The sequence below is a fragment of the Hemibagrus wyckioides genome, linkage group LG16 (genome assembly GCF_019097595.1).
Source record: "Hemibagrus wyckioides isolate EC202008001 linkage group LG16, SWU_Hwy_1.0, whole genome shotgun sequence".
Classification (NCBI taxonomy): Eukaryota; Metazoa; Chordata; class Actinopteri; order Siluriformes; family Bagridae; genus Hemibagrus; species Hemibagrus wyckioides.
In genome coordinates, this window is record NC_080725.1 from 1,189,504 (window position 1) to 1,202,500 (window position 12,997).

The 12,997-nt window shown below is 38.8% G+C and overlaps 1 protein-coding gene and 1 long non-coding RNA gene across 5 annotated transcripts in view; one reads left to right on the forward strand and one right to left on the reverse strand.

The window, feature by feature from the left end:
• Window positions 1-12,997, forward strand: part of LOC131367296 (roundabout homolog 2-like) — a 134,784-nt gene that overhangs the window by 14,507 nt on the left and 107,280 nt on the right. The gene's annotated exons all lie outside the window — the stretch shown is intronic.
• LOC131367298 (uncharacterized) lies at window positions 107-9,178 on the reverse strand. Its single transcript, XR_009206922.1, has 3 exons — window positions 9,067-9,178; window positions 360-524; window positions 107-262 (listed from the first exon to the last, which is right to left on the reverse strand). It is a non-coding gene; the product is annotated as an uncharacterized LOC131367298 (long non-coding RNA).

Genomic DNA, 12,997 nt, shown 5'->3' on the forward strand with positions numbered 1-12,997 from the left:
ACCATCAGTCTTTTTCAAGTCAGTTGTATCTTGTTTCTATGAAACTGTTATCATTTCTACATCAGATTATCATACAGTAAATAAAACCTCTTGTATTTAGGCAGTGGATGAGTCTACTTCCAGAGCTACAGTGAAACTAAAACTGGACAAAAAGAGCAAGATAAATGGAATAATGGGGCCCAGTGGTTAGAATTGTTATAATCAGAGAAGTGAGAAGATTCGATTGATTGCATACAGAGATCCAGATCAGGCATCTGAGGAGCTGTATAGGAAGGGGGAAGTTAAGTGACCTTTGTTAATGGAATGTAGCATGGCTGTATTATCTGGGTGAATGAGTATTGATTGATGTCCATTCTTACCCCTAAAGAGATGCGACACCACCAATGGGATGTGACCGATGAGATGGAGTTTGGGATGGTGCAGAGGAGACTTCACCCAGGGCCAGGATGTCAGAGCCAGGGTCCAAAGGGTCACAGTGATCGCTCCCATAACACCCCCACACACTCCCATGCAGACTGGGGAAACTGTTAAAAAAAAAATGGGGTGGTGTTACCTTTTTTGTCTGTGGCCATGTCGAATGGACAGAACAGACATTCCAAATGAGCAAAAGGTTAGCGTAGATATTGCGAAAATGCAGTTTTGTTCGACTGAAAACATGACTGATTTTTTCGACTGAAAAAAATGTGTCTATTGATTTAGATCCTACATTTGATAAAGGGTCACAGAAACAGGTTTTTTTCTGATGACATAGCTATTATGCATCCTAGTCTCTCAGTGTCCATTGTCTCTAACCACATTCTGGTGTACAACAAAGTAGAGGTGAAACGATCCAATGGTTCCAACTTATTAAAAAAAAAAAAAAAAAGACAAAAAACAAAAATGATTGATCGATACATGATTGATTATTATTAACATCTGGTGTCTGAAAAAACAATCCAGATGTGTAAATAATGTAATTAGGCAGGCAAGGTGATTAACTGTAATTTTGACATTATCTAACTCTAACATTTTATACATCATCATCAATATTCGTGATGTAATGGTAGATCTGCCCAAGACGGCTTTTCACGCATCGCTTAACCTCGGCCTATTGTCGTCGTACACCTCATTTTCAACCCCAGGGTTATGAAACCCTCTCTGAAGCAGAGTTAACATCACTTTGGCAGGGTTAACCCCGCACTGTGGTACCAAACATGTGCAGTGTGAAATGATGCGGTGTTAGAATGTTACGAATAGTTGCTTAGCAACAGACAGCCAATCAGAAATTGTAGGGTTTACCTGCTGAAATTCTTTGCTCGCTAATGCAAAAGCGCAAGACAGGCTATTATTTAAACTGGTTCTGTTTAAATAAACATGTTTGCTGACATCACAATTATGCAGATTAGTGAATAAACTAGTGACTAAAGCGTATCGTATTGTATTGTATCTACAAATATCCAATTGTTCCCTTGGCAAATGAAATTTTATCATATCATTGTGGAAAGTCTGAGGTTTACACTGTTAAAACTTAGTATGTTCACACAGCATGTAACTTATAGTAGTGCACTGCTTAGCGTAGTAATGTGCCCTTTCAGGTCATCAGTGTTGAACTGGCATTTTAATGTTATAATCTTGCTCCCTGCTCTTTCACATTACAACATTAAATGGCGACTTCAAACATCTTTCTGTGACATTTTCAGAAACCGGCTTAAAATCTGTGAAACTTTTAGATGAAAACGCACCAACTGCTGCAAGATAAGAAGCCCAGCTGCAGGTCAGTGGAGGAAAGAGATTGATCAGTGAAGCAGTGGACAAGGCTGTGTGGAGTAAATGAGAAATAAAGTACTGACCCTGAGGCATGACACCGGAGGAGACTGAGGTGTGGTGAAAGGATAACACGCTCACTTGTAATGCATTGTGGGAACTGGAGGACAGTGTAAAGCGGAGTTTGTCCTTAGGCAAAGATGTTTTTAAAAAAAAGAAAAAGAAAAGAAGGCATAAGACGAGAGAAGCGACAGCTGGAGAGAAGCAACAAGGAGCTTTTAAAGGAAGCAGGAAGGAAAGAACATTGTGAACCTGAATGTTAGAGGTAAAGAAATTGGACCTTGGGACGGACATTTCAGGCAAAAAAAGCTTTTAACGATTACTCTGTTACTGAAAAACAAGTTACAGATGTAGGTTTTATAGAAGCTTCAGTTTATGTTAGTACCATTTTTATGACACTCACAAAGTGGTCGGTGTAAATAATTGCGTATGATCGTATACGGTTTTAAAGCCACGCCTCCTCTAAGCCTGTTTCAGTTCAGAAAAATGACCATGTGAGCACACTAATCTGATTTGCAGTGAATCATATAATGGAAAATACTCTCAGACACACACTCCCACACACACACAAGCAGTGTGCAGGTAAAGGTGCCACTAGAAATGATTTCCAGTTATAATATTCTATACACAATATTTTATTGGGCCTGGGAAACCCTTCACTTTGTAAAATTGTGATATTTTCTATTTCATATTACTCTTAAGCTACAGGTTTAAATATGAAAAAATAAATTTATTCCTCTAATTCCACGGTAAGACACTGTAAATACCCACACATTTATAACCCACATTAGTCAATTTTGTAATGTTCACGTTTTCTCAAAGTAGTGATATCTAATAATATGTTAAACATTATATACATACTCAATTTTAGTCAAAAACCATTGTTTCCAAAATGTCGTCGCAGCATCCATGTGACATGTTTACCCAGACAGACACACCTTCCAAAATACAACATTATTAAAACCCATTCGATGAACTAGTACTATACTTTTGACCAGTTGAAAGCTGTTTATTTTATATATGTCTTGTTAAAAGATGTATTTGCGTCATTTTTCGAAGACACTGTCCTATACTGCTCACATTTTTGGAGATACATCATTTAAAGATAACTTACTTTCTTGCTGTTTAACAACATCTTGATGTAAAAGTGTATAAAATATAAGGAAAAAGGGGGGAAAAATTCAGACACTGACCCAATCACTCATTATCTATATAATGTAATATTAAATATAGATTCAGTGGAAATATATCATTTAAGATCTTAAATACAGCATGCATGGAATGGGTTAGTCAGTAACTAGTATTGTTGGGTTGAAGACCACTTCAGCCAAGACCGTTGAGTCAAGAGCAAAGCCAATGGAGTCATAAACGAGTATGACTGAGGGCAAGACCATGATAAGAGCAACACCACACATGATATGAAATTTCCCTTGAGCTAACTAAAATAATCCATCTAATTTGATATCATGATTTTGAACGAATAAGTGCACAGGACATACAGTGGACATGCTAAGCACACCTTTGGACATGCTAAGCATTCTTCTAACAAATGCTGAAGTGTGTAATTCTGCATTGTCAGGATTGAACAATGGAACTTGTGCGAGGTAAATGAAATGACCGTGTATGAAACGAACAGGAAGCAGTACAGCACAGGTAAAGATCTGTAAATCGATGCATATTTCCTTTGGATTAAAACAAACAGCAGATAAACAAAATGTGTTGAAACTAGATTTATTTTTTTTCATAGACCAAATACAGCTGTGCTTTAAGTTGTTATGCTATATTATTTTGAAACGTAGTCTCTTGTAATTTACAGACGCTATAAAACTTACAGAAGTGGACCTTTACATTTTGTACTGTAACGGAAAACCCAATGTTCATGGACATGGTCTTAGGTGGTGCTGCAAAATAGACAGAGTCTGAGATTAGAACGAGACCAAGATGACCAGTGTTCCATAATACTAGTAACTAACTGTGTGAAAATTTCCATAAAAAATGAATCTGAATATCCTCTTTTGTTTGTAAACAGTAGAAAAGTGGCTTTTTAGTAATATATTCTTCTTCTTTTTTTCATTGCCTAAATGAATACTCCAATAAATGATTTCATTTTACAGAAATAAAAACCCTTATGAGCTTATCCTGCCCGATTTACATTTTAGACGTAATGAGCTTTAGAGAAAACAGTAGCTTTGTACCGTTTTTAATAAACTGCTGAAGATGAAGAGTGTGTGGCGTGTATACGTGCGCATCTTAACAAGTTTGTTGCTGCTGTTTTCTCTAAATGAATAATTGAATCCTTTTTAATCATTTTTAGTGCTGCTGAAGCTTATTACATTTATTGTTTTTATAATGTGGCATTTTCAGCAGGTTGCACTGAAAACCAGGATATTAAGTTGTACGGCTACTGCTGGAATATTTTAACAGCGATCCACTGAATAAATAATAAGGAGTGTGGTGCGGTGTTACCTTTGGACATGACTCTGTCTATTTAAAAGTGTTAAAAAATGTAGACTCTTGGTTGAGAGGAGACTGTGACATGTTTTCGGGTGCCGTATACTGATTTCAGGTATAAGGAGGTAAAGTAATTCACGCACTCCGACGCTTTGATTACGATCACTTTGATGTTGAGATTAGGGCGTAGGAGTATAACATGCAACTGCACACAGGAAAAGCTCATACACATTCATCCAGCAGCAGCCATTTGCAGCACCGTGTCTCTGGTGCTAAAGATTTGACATTTGAAGTGTCCCTTGGGGAAGAGAGTCCTCAGAACAAAAGAGACTTAATAAGCAATGATTTTAGCCTGGTCAACACTTTCCTCCCCTGGGGCGTGAGGGTACGTTATCCACGCTGTAAATCCATCATAAAGTGGTGGTATGGCATCAGCTCTGGGCTCGGGTTTAGCCGCTGTGTTTTACCACACCATCCAGTGCAGGCAGGCTTAAATGTGGGTGAAGTGAAATGCATAAAAACGTCTTCGGAAGCAGCTGAATGCACTATACGTCTAGAAGGTTCTAGTGTCTAACTCACCCTGCATTTGGCTTTCTCTTACACACTGTACCCCTTTGGTTGTCTCTGTTTTCACACTGTGCCCTCGCTCACAGCAATGCCATCTCATGAAGAATTCATAAGAGTTATAACCAACATGGACGCTTTTATTGGATTTCATATGAACAAAGTCATAAAACCGTTATGACTGCTAAGCGGACGCAGCTGGAACCGTAACTTCATAGCCTTCCATATGAGGCTTCCGTCAAATTTGCAAGTGAGGCACGCGCTTGATAGAACTGTTTTCTTCCTCGTCTCATCGTTCTGATAATACACGTTTCCGCCGTTGTCCACAATCTGTGTTTTTTGTCACGGTTTTCTCGGCAAATCGGTTACAGTTCTTGATCATGCCTGGATCAGTGAAGACATGGGAAAATATGCAAACATGAAACCAGAAACACGGTCATCATGAAAGACCACAGCTGTGTGTCTGCATGCTCAGACATGCTCATTAGAGAGGGATTATGTGTGGAAGGATGTGTTAGTTTTATACAATTATTTAATTGTGAAAGGATAAGTCCATCATTCGGTTGCGGTTTGCGGTGATTACGGACGTCACGTAAAAGTAAAAAACATTTAAAACATAAAAACATTTTAAATTGTCCCTTCCAGACTAAACTACACTTTACCTTAAAATATAATCATTCCAAAAAATTTTTTATTAACTTATGGACATCTCATCCCTAAAACAGACTTTTCAATGAGTCACATATTATAGGTGCTGCATAATGTCCATGTCATTGTCCATTCACTCCACCCTGTAACCTGACCACATTCAGCCCTAAGACATATTTGAAATATTTCCACAGTTTCCACAGAAAGATCCCTTTTTTCAGTCTTTATTTTAAATAATGTTATGATATTCATCTCACATATCTCCCTTTGAAAGCACAACCCTGAAATTATAGCTTGAAAGAAAATGATTAATTATTGTTCATTTTAAAGTAAAACACTGGACAGCCTCATGAAGTTAGCATGGATTCACTGAAAGACATTTCAAGTCAGTTTTAACTTAAAAAACGAGAGTTCACCAGCTGCTTTGACAATGTGAATAAACTCAACTTGAAGAAAAGTCATCAAGACAGTGGATTACTTCAAGATTAATATTTAAAACTTTGTTCAGTATCCAAAACTTCATGGGTCTACCATGTTTTTCAGTGGATCTGCTATAAAGGTCAAGCCTTTAACTTATTTAAGTGCAAAATGCAGCAGAGAAGTATTTTAAGCTGAGATTGTTGCCAGGTTTCTGAATACATGCTTTAATAAATTAAGTTTGGGGGAAAAAAGAAGAAGCTAGAAATAAAACTTAACTTTTAAGAGTTAAAGACACCGCACACCCCATCACTCCCAATTAGTTTTTAGATGATGTTTAAAAAGCTCTGATTATGATTTATTTCATTGTTATTTTGCATTTTACATTCAGATTTGCATTTCAAATCAGCATTTCAGCATTTGCATTGCCCCCCCCCCTCCTCCTCCTGCACTGACCCAGTTGCCCAGCCCTCACATTATCATCTGAACTCATTTACTGATTTCATCACTGATGGTTTTTCAGGCAACATCACAATTACACTGCAGTCATTAGCCTGAAACATCAACATGACGGAAAAAATACCCCCCCCCCATCTACAATCATCTGTAATCATCTGCATGATATCCGTGACTTACAGTTCACACACAACTGCTCAACAGCTGGATGAACCTGAATAAGAAATATTTCTGGGATCCATCTTTTTCTTTCTCTCTTTTTTTCCACATTCGGTCTGTTATAGATATCAATGCTTGAAACATTCTCTGATCGCACTCCTGGCATGCTTCTGTTGTTTATTTAGTAAACTGTCACACTCGCAAATTTAGGGCAACCCTGTTCAGATGGAAAGAATGAAATTTAATGTCATTGTCAATGATTATTCAGAGCTGTATACATTTTTTGTAGCATTTTATTCAGACATTATGCATATATACACTGATCATTCTGAGCAGTGAGAGGTGAAGTGAATAAGACTGATGATCTCCTCATCATGGCACCTGTTAGTGGGTGGGATATATTAGGCAGCAAGTCAACATTTTGTCCTCAAAGTTGATGTTAGAAGCAGGAAAAATGGACAAGTGTAAGGATTTGAGCGAGTTTGATGAAGGGCCAAATTGTGATGGCTAGACCACTGGATCAGAGCATCTCCAAAACTGCAGCTCTTGTGGGGTGTTCCCGGTCTGCAGTGGTCAGTATCTATCAAAAGTGCTCAAAGGAACGAACAGTGGTGAACCGGAGACAGGGTCAAGAACGATCAAGGCACATTGATGCACATGGGGAGAGAAGACGATCCAACAGACGAGCTACCGTTGCTCAAATTGCTGAAGAAGTTAATACTGGTTCTGATAGAAAGGTGTCAGAATACACAGTGCAGGACGGGTCAGGGCTTTTTAGGCAGCAAAAGGGGGACCAATGCAATATTAGGCAGGCGGTCATAATGTTATGCCTGATCGGTGTACATACAGTCAACACACCTTACCTACAGCCGTTCTGCAACATGTCAAGTGACCTTCATCAACCCATCGATTCATTTGCAACAGTTTACATTTGTTACAGGGTTTTTCTTGGCCACAATTTCTCCCTAATTTGGTCTTCACAAATGTTGAGCTCTTCCCTGTCATGCGACAGCTACTAACCAGAGAGGATGAGAGAGTTTCCCTTGAGACACATGAAGCTAGCAAACAGCATGTCTTTGAACCAATGCTCCTGCTACAATACGTCACAGTGTTCAGTAGATATACAATTTATTACAGGATCTATGGACTATCAACATTCTCCTTTAGCTTACAAAATACAGCGGGACCTCGGCATAGGAAGCTAATCCGTTCTGGAGGTGAGTTTTTAAGGTGAAAATTTGTATTGAAACGAATTTTCCCATAAGAAATAATGTAAATGCATATAATTCGTTCCAGCCGCCCAAAAATATGACCAATATGAAGCGTATATAAACTGTATGTCTGCTTACAAAGAACTGACCCAGGCCAAGCATTCCATGTCAAGGCTCCTCACAGGAAGTCGTGCCACCAAGCTTGGGCTAAAAATAGAACAGACCGCCCACGCCACCAATCTGTCAATAAAAACACACCCCAAAAATCACGTAGCTTTTGAATGTGTGCTGAAGGAAACATCGGTATCGTGGGCTGACTCTTTCACAACAACTTTCACTGTCTCAAAAAGAATTCAGAAAATTCATAAACTTGCTTCAGTTGGCTTTCCACTGACACTAACAAGTTTTGAGTGTCTCCAACTTAGCCCGAGTTCGATTCGCTTTGTCTGTATGCTGATGCTAATTTCTTGCAAAATTCCATATGCCGAGATTACACTGTATAGGAATGGTCCAAGACAATTTTTAGTGTTCTGGATATAATCTATAAACTATTAAATATTTTATATTCAGCTCATGTGGACTTGACTCATACATTTGTTGGTTTCTATCTATCTATCTATCTATCTATCTATCTATCTATCTATCTATCTATCTATCTATCTATCTATCTATCTATCTATCTATCTATCTATCTATCTATCTTAACACATCAGTCCTTTATCCTTTATTTTTCCACGTGTCATTACTATCTAAATGATGTTTTCAGGTTAAATTTAATACACACCCTGCTTTGACGTGAGTCATTCACACTGTCTTCTTGTGTCCTGGTTGGAAGTGTCAGCTTCACAAGCTCACAGTTGGTGGCCTGTCACTGCTCCCACGTGTGTTTCTGTGTTTTCGCCGTTGTCAGAGCTGATTATTTTAATTTCAATTATTTTAATAACACCCTTATCACCTGCTAGCACTGTCAGCGTCTCCCCCCGGCATCTCAGACGCTTCTTCAGCTGAAGCCTGCTCCAGCATTCAGACCCACAAAAACACGCCAGTCACTGCTGAGCAACTGACCGGTGCCTGGTGTAACCCGCGCTTTAATAATAAATAACGACTTTAATAAACAGCTTCTTGGGGACTGTAGGGGAGAGATAGAGAGAAATAGAAGAGTGTACATAATGACAAATAATTACTCACATCTTTAACAGCCCCTGATTATAGACTAATATCTAATCTGTGTTTGAGGATAGAGTCTGCTAGATAGAGGCACACAGACACACACACACAAACACACACACACACACACACATACACACACACACACACACACACACACAAACAAATAAAGGTTAATTTTGTAACTTACAAGGAACGACACTCCAATCAACGACTCAAACACAATTAGTTTCAGATGATGATGTTAGTAAGTTGAACAAACTCTGATTGTTTATTATTTCCCTCGTACTTTGTGTTTTACGTTCAGATTTGCATTTCAAATCAGCATTTCAGTATTTGCATTATCCCCAAACCCCTCCTCCTCCTGCACTGACCCAGTCTCCCAGCCCTCAGACACACGTTATCATCTCAACTCATCTACTCATTTTGCCTGTGGTTTTGAGAATTTGTTTGAGGATAGAGTCTGCTAGATAAAGGCTTTTACACACACACACACACACACACACACAAACACACACACTGGCCTGAAACTGACACACTGCTCATGCAGGCTACTGACTGGTGGTCAATATTTTTGAACCTTGAAATACTGTGGTATTCCTGATAGATCTACACAGGAGATGTACAGAGTAAAGAAAGAAGGAAGGAAGTAGAAGGTTCTTTAGGAATGCTGATAATACTGAATAAGTAAGTAAGTAAGTAAGAAAGAAAGAAAGAAAGAAAGAAAGAAAGAAAGAAAGAAAGAAAGAAAGAAAGAAAGAAAGAAAAAGAAAGAAAGAAAAAAAAGAAAAGAAATTTGATATTGCTGATAATACTGAATAGGGGAAGGAAGGAAGGAAGGAAGGAAGGAAGAAGGTTATGATATTTTGGTAGTTTGGTACTGAATAGAAAGAAAGAAAGAAAGAAAGAAAGAAAGAAAAGACAGAAAGCTATTATTTGATATTGCTGATAATACTGAAAAGAAGGGAAGAAAGGAAGGTTTGAAAGAAAGAAAACGCGATGGTTGCAAATATGGATCATACTGAAAAAGAAGGAAAGAAAAAAATGTATATAGTAAAAGGGAGAGAAACATGGTGCATATAGGAGAATAAAATAGAGACAGTTGTAGATAGGGAAGGTATTAAAGGAAGGAAGGAAGGAAGGAAGGATCAGAGAGTGAGGGAGAAGAGGCCCCTCTGTGTGCACATGCACTGATTGGTCAGCTGTGAAGCACATTGTGACACCACAAGTGGCAGCTGGAATTCAAACTGACATCCTGTTAATGCATTTCAAGTGGAAAATCTTCACTTTAGACTTAAATATATAAAAAAAATAAAGATCCGTTCATTCTTACTCGCCAGATTTGAAGAGCGGGTTTTGTGCCACTGGTGTGAAAGCTCTGAGCTCCGTGTGACATCATACCGGACACACCACCTCGCTTCTGCACTAATCCCTCGTCTGTTTGTCCAGCTGTCTGTCAGTCAGTCATGGTGTCATTTCTGTCACTTCACACCCTGCTGAAGACGCCTGCATGCTCCTGCACCAGCGACAGTCTCAAATGTCAGCTGGGCTTTTCTGTCCATCAGAAGTGCGAGCGTACGCACTCCATCCTGCGCTTGAAGCTCTGAGTCGTGTCGCTGTGAAGCAAGGCCGTCTCTCTGTAGACTTTTTCTCAGCAGTCTGACGCAGTCTCAATATTTCAAGAATGGAGAGACACACAGGGAGCATCTATTTGTGTGTGTGTTTATGTGTGTGTGTGTATGTGTTTTAATGTGTGTGTGTGTGAAAGTGTGTGGAAGACACCAATTGGAAGTGGAAGCCATTTAGGCATGCAGCTGGAACTAAGTCCTGCATATTTATCCTAGCCACTGGGAGCAGGCCCGAGACTAAGCGTCTGGTGCTAACTGGACCATGTTAAGTCCTCAGAGAGCTGTACTGCATGTTAGTGAGGCAGATAGAGTGCCAGAGTCACTTGCTAACTGGACCATACCATCTTCTGTGAAAGGTGTGCACGATCATTCGAGGATGAAGAAGCCAAGAATTAGCATCTGGAAATAAAACTGACAGGAGGCTAACACGGACAGTGTGCTAAGTTCATCCCAAATACTTACTTACTTACACATACTTATACACTTTTCTATGCTTTAGTGTAAATAGTGCAAGTAGTGTGTTCCAACAAGAAGAAATGTACTTCAAGTACCCAGATGATGCATTTATTGAACCGAAAAAATGACGTGGGGAATATTGAACACTTCATTTACTTAACAGCTTTGATTACATAGTGGCAGAGGGGCGGGGCTAACAGACGCCGGAGCTGGATAAGAAAAATTACAGAATAGCTGACGACGCTCTGGTGGACAAGATAACTTATAAATGTCTTTTGAATTAGCCCACGTTGTGTGCTTTGCTTTTCACCATTTTAAAAACTCAACATTTTCTACTACAGCTTGCTGGGTCACATTACATGAGAAACCACTTAAACTTCCTGTTCATGTGTGTAGTGTTAGTGTAGCATGTGTAGTAGGTCATTAGGTCACAGCTACTGTTTACAATTTGGAGGGCTGTGACTAATTATTTAACTTTTCATGTCTGACTAAATTTACATTTCTGGCATTTAGCAGACGTCCTTATCCAGAGTGACTTACATTTTTATCTAATTTTATGTAATTGAGGGTTAAGGGCCTTGCTCAGGGACCCAGCAGTGGCAGCTCGGTGGTCCTGGGATTCAGATTCACAACCTACTGATCACCACTAGGCTACCACATCCTCTAAATTTTGCCGCCTGAATATTTATTGCTACTATTCTCTACTATTGCTACCAAGTCTCCTTATGCTGCTACATGGTTTCCTCAGTGCTAACAAACTCCTCCAAATCTTCTAGGGTCTTCTGGAGAGTCTATACTTACATTCTTACAGTCTATCTTCTTGTACCTTCGTACCTTCCCTATTAATTACACAGTAATTACTTCATCATTCACAGTAGTTGCTGAATAATACAGCACAGATTTAAAGAACTTGTGTTTCATCAGAAGTTTAATTACTTTAGAGTAAAGCCCTGTGGCAGTTGGAGCACAAACTGAGATTCCCTTTTAAAACGTTTACAGGATCAGCTGTAAAGTCATGTGGAGAAGAATTCTCTGGCACTGTTTCCACCAACAGAGTAAAACTGATCAGAAGACCTTCATTTTCATAATACTGAAGTTCTACAGAGACATCATTTGTTTCTGAGAAAGAGTGAAGATAGGAAGAAAGATTATTATGATATTTTGGTGATTTGGTACTGAATAGAAAAGGAAGAAAGAAAGAAAGAAAGAAATGTATGAAGAAAGAAAGAAAGAAAGAAAGAAAGGAAGGAAGGAAGGAAGGAAGGAAGGAAGGAAGGAATTGTAGGAAGAAAGAAAGGAAGGAAAGAAAGAAAGAAAGAAAGAAAGAAAGAAAGAAAGAAAGAAAGAAAGAAAGAAAGAAAGAAATGTAGGAAAGAAAGAAAGAATTATAGGAAGAAAGAAAGGAAGGAAAGAAAGAAGGAAAGAAAGAAGGAAAGAAATGTAGGAAAGAAAGAAAGAATTATAGGAAGAAAGAAAGGAAGGAAAGAAAGAAAGAAGGAAAGAAAGAAGGAAAGAAATGTAGGAAAGAAAGAAAGAAAGAAATGTAGGAAGGAAAGAACGAAAGAAAGAAAGAAAGAAAGAAAGAAAGAAATGTAGGAAAGAAAGAAAGAAGGAAGAATGTTATGAAATTTTAGTACTTTTTTCAGTATTTTAGTACTTACTACAGAAAAGAAAGAATTCTTTGGGCGTCACTGAGACAGTGCTGGTGTGAAATGAATAAACCTCAGGGCAATTTAGTTGCACTTTCATATTTAATTCCAGCTTCAACACATGATCTCAGGTATCATCTAGGAGAGGCAGACACATGCGAGAGCAGCTTTCACTTTTATTAAAGTCCAGAGCAAACAAAGCAGAGGAGTCGGGCAATTCTCCAAACGGTACACAGGCGAAAGGTCAGGTGATCGGCGAGCAGGTATTAACTTGGACAGGACAGAGGATCCTGAGTGGTGTGAGAGAAAGCGTTCACTCAATTGTTCCTGACAATTCCACAGGTGTCCCACAAGGTGTGTGTGGGAGAGATAGCATTACTCTCTGTCC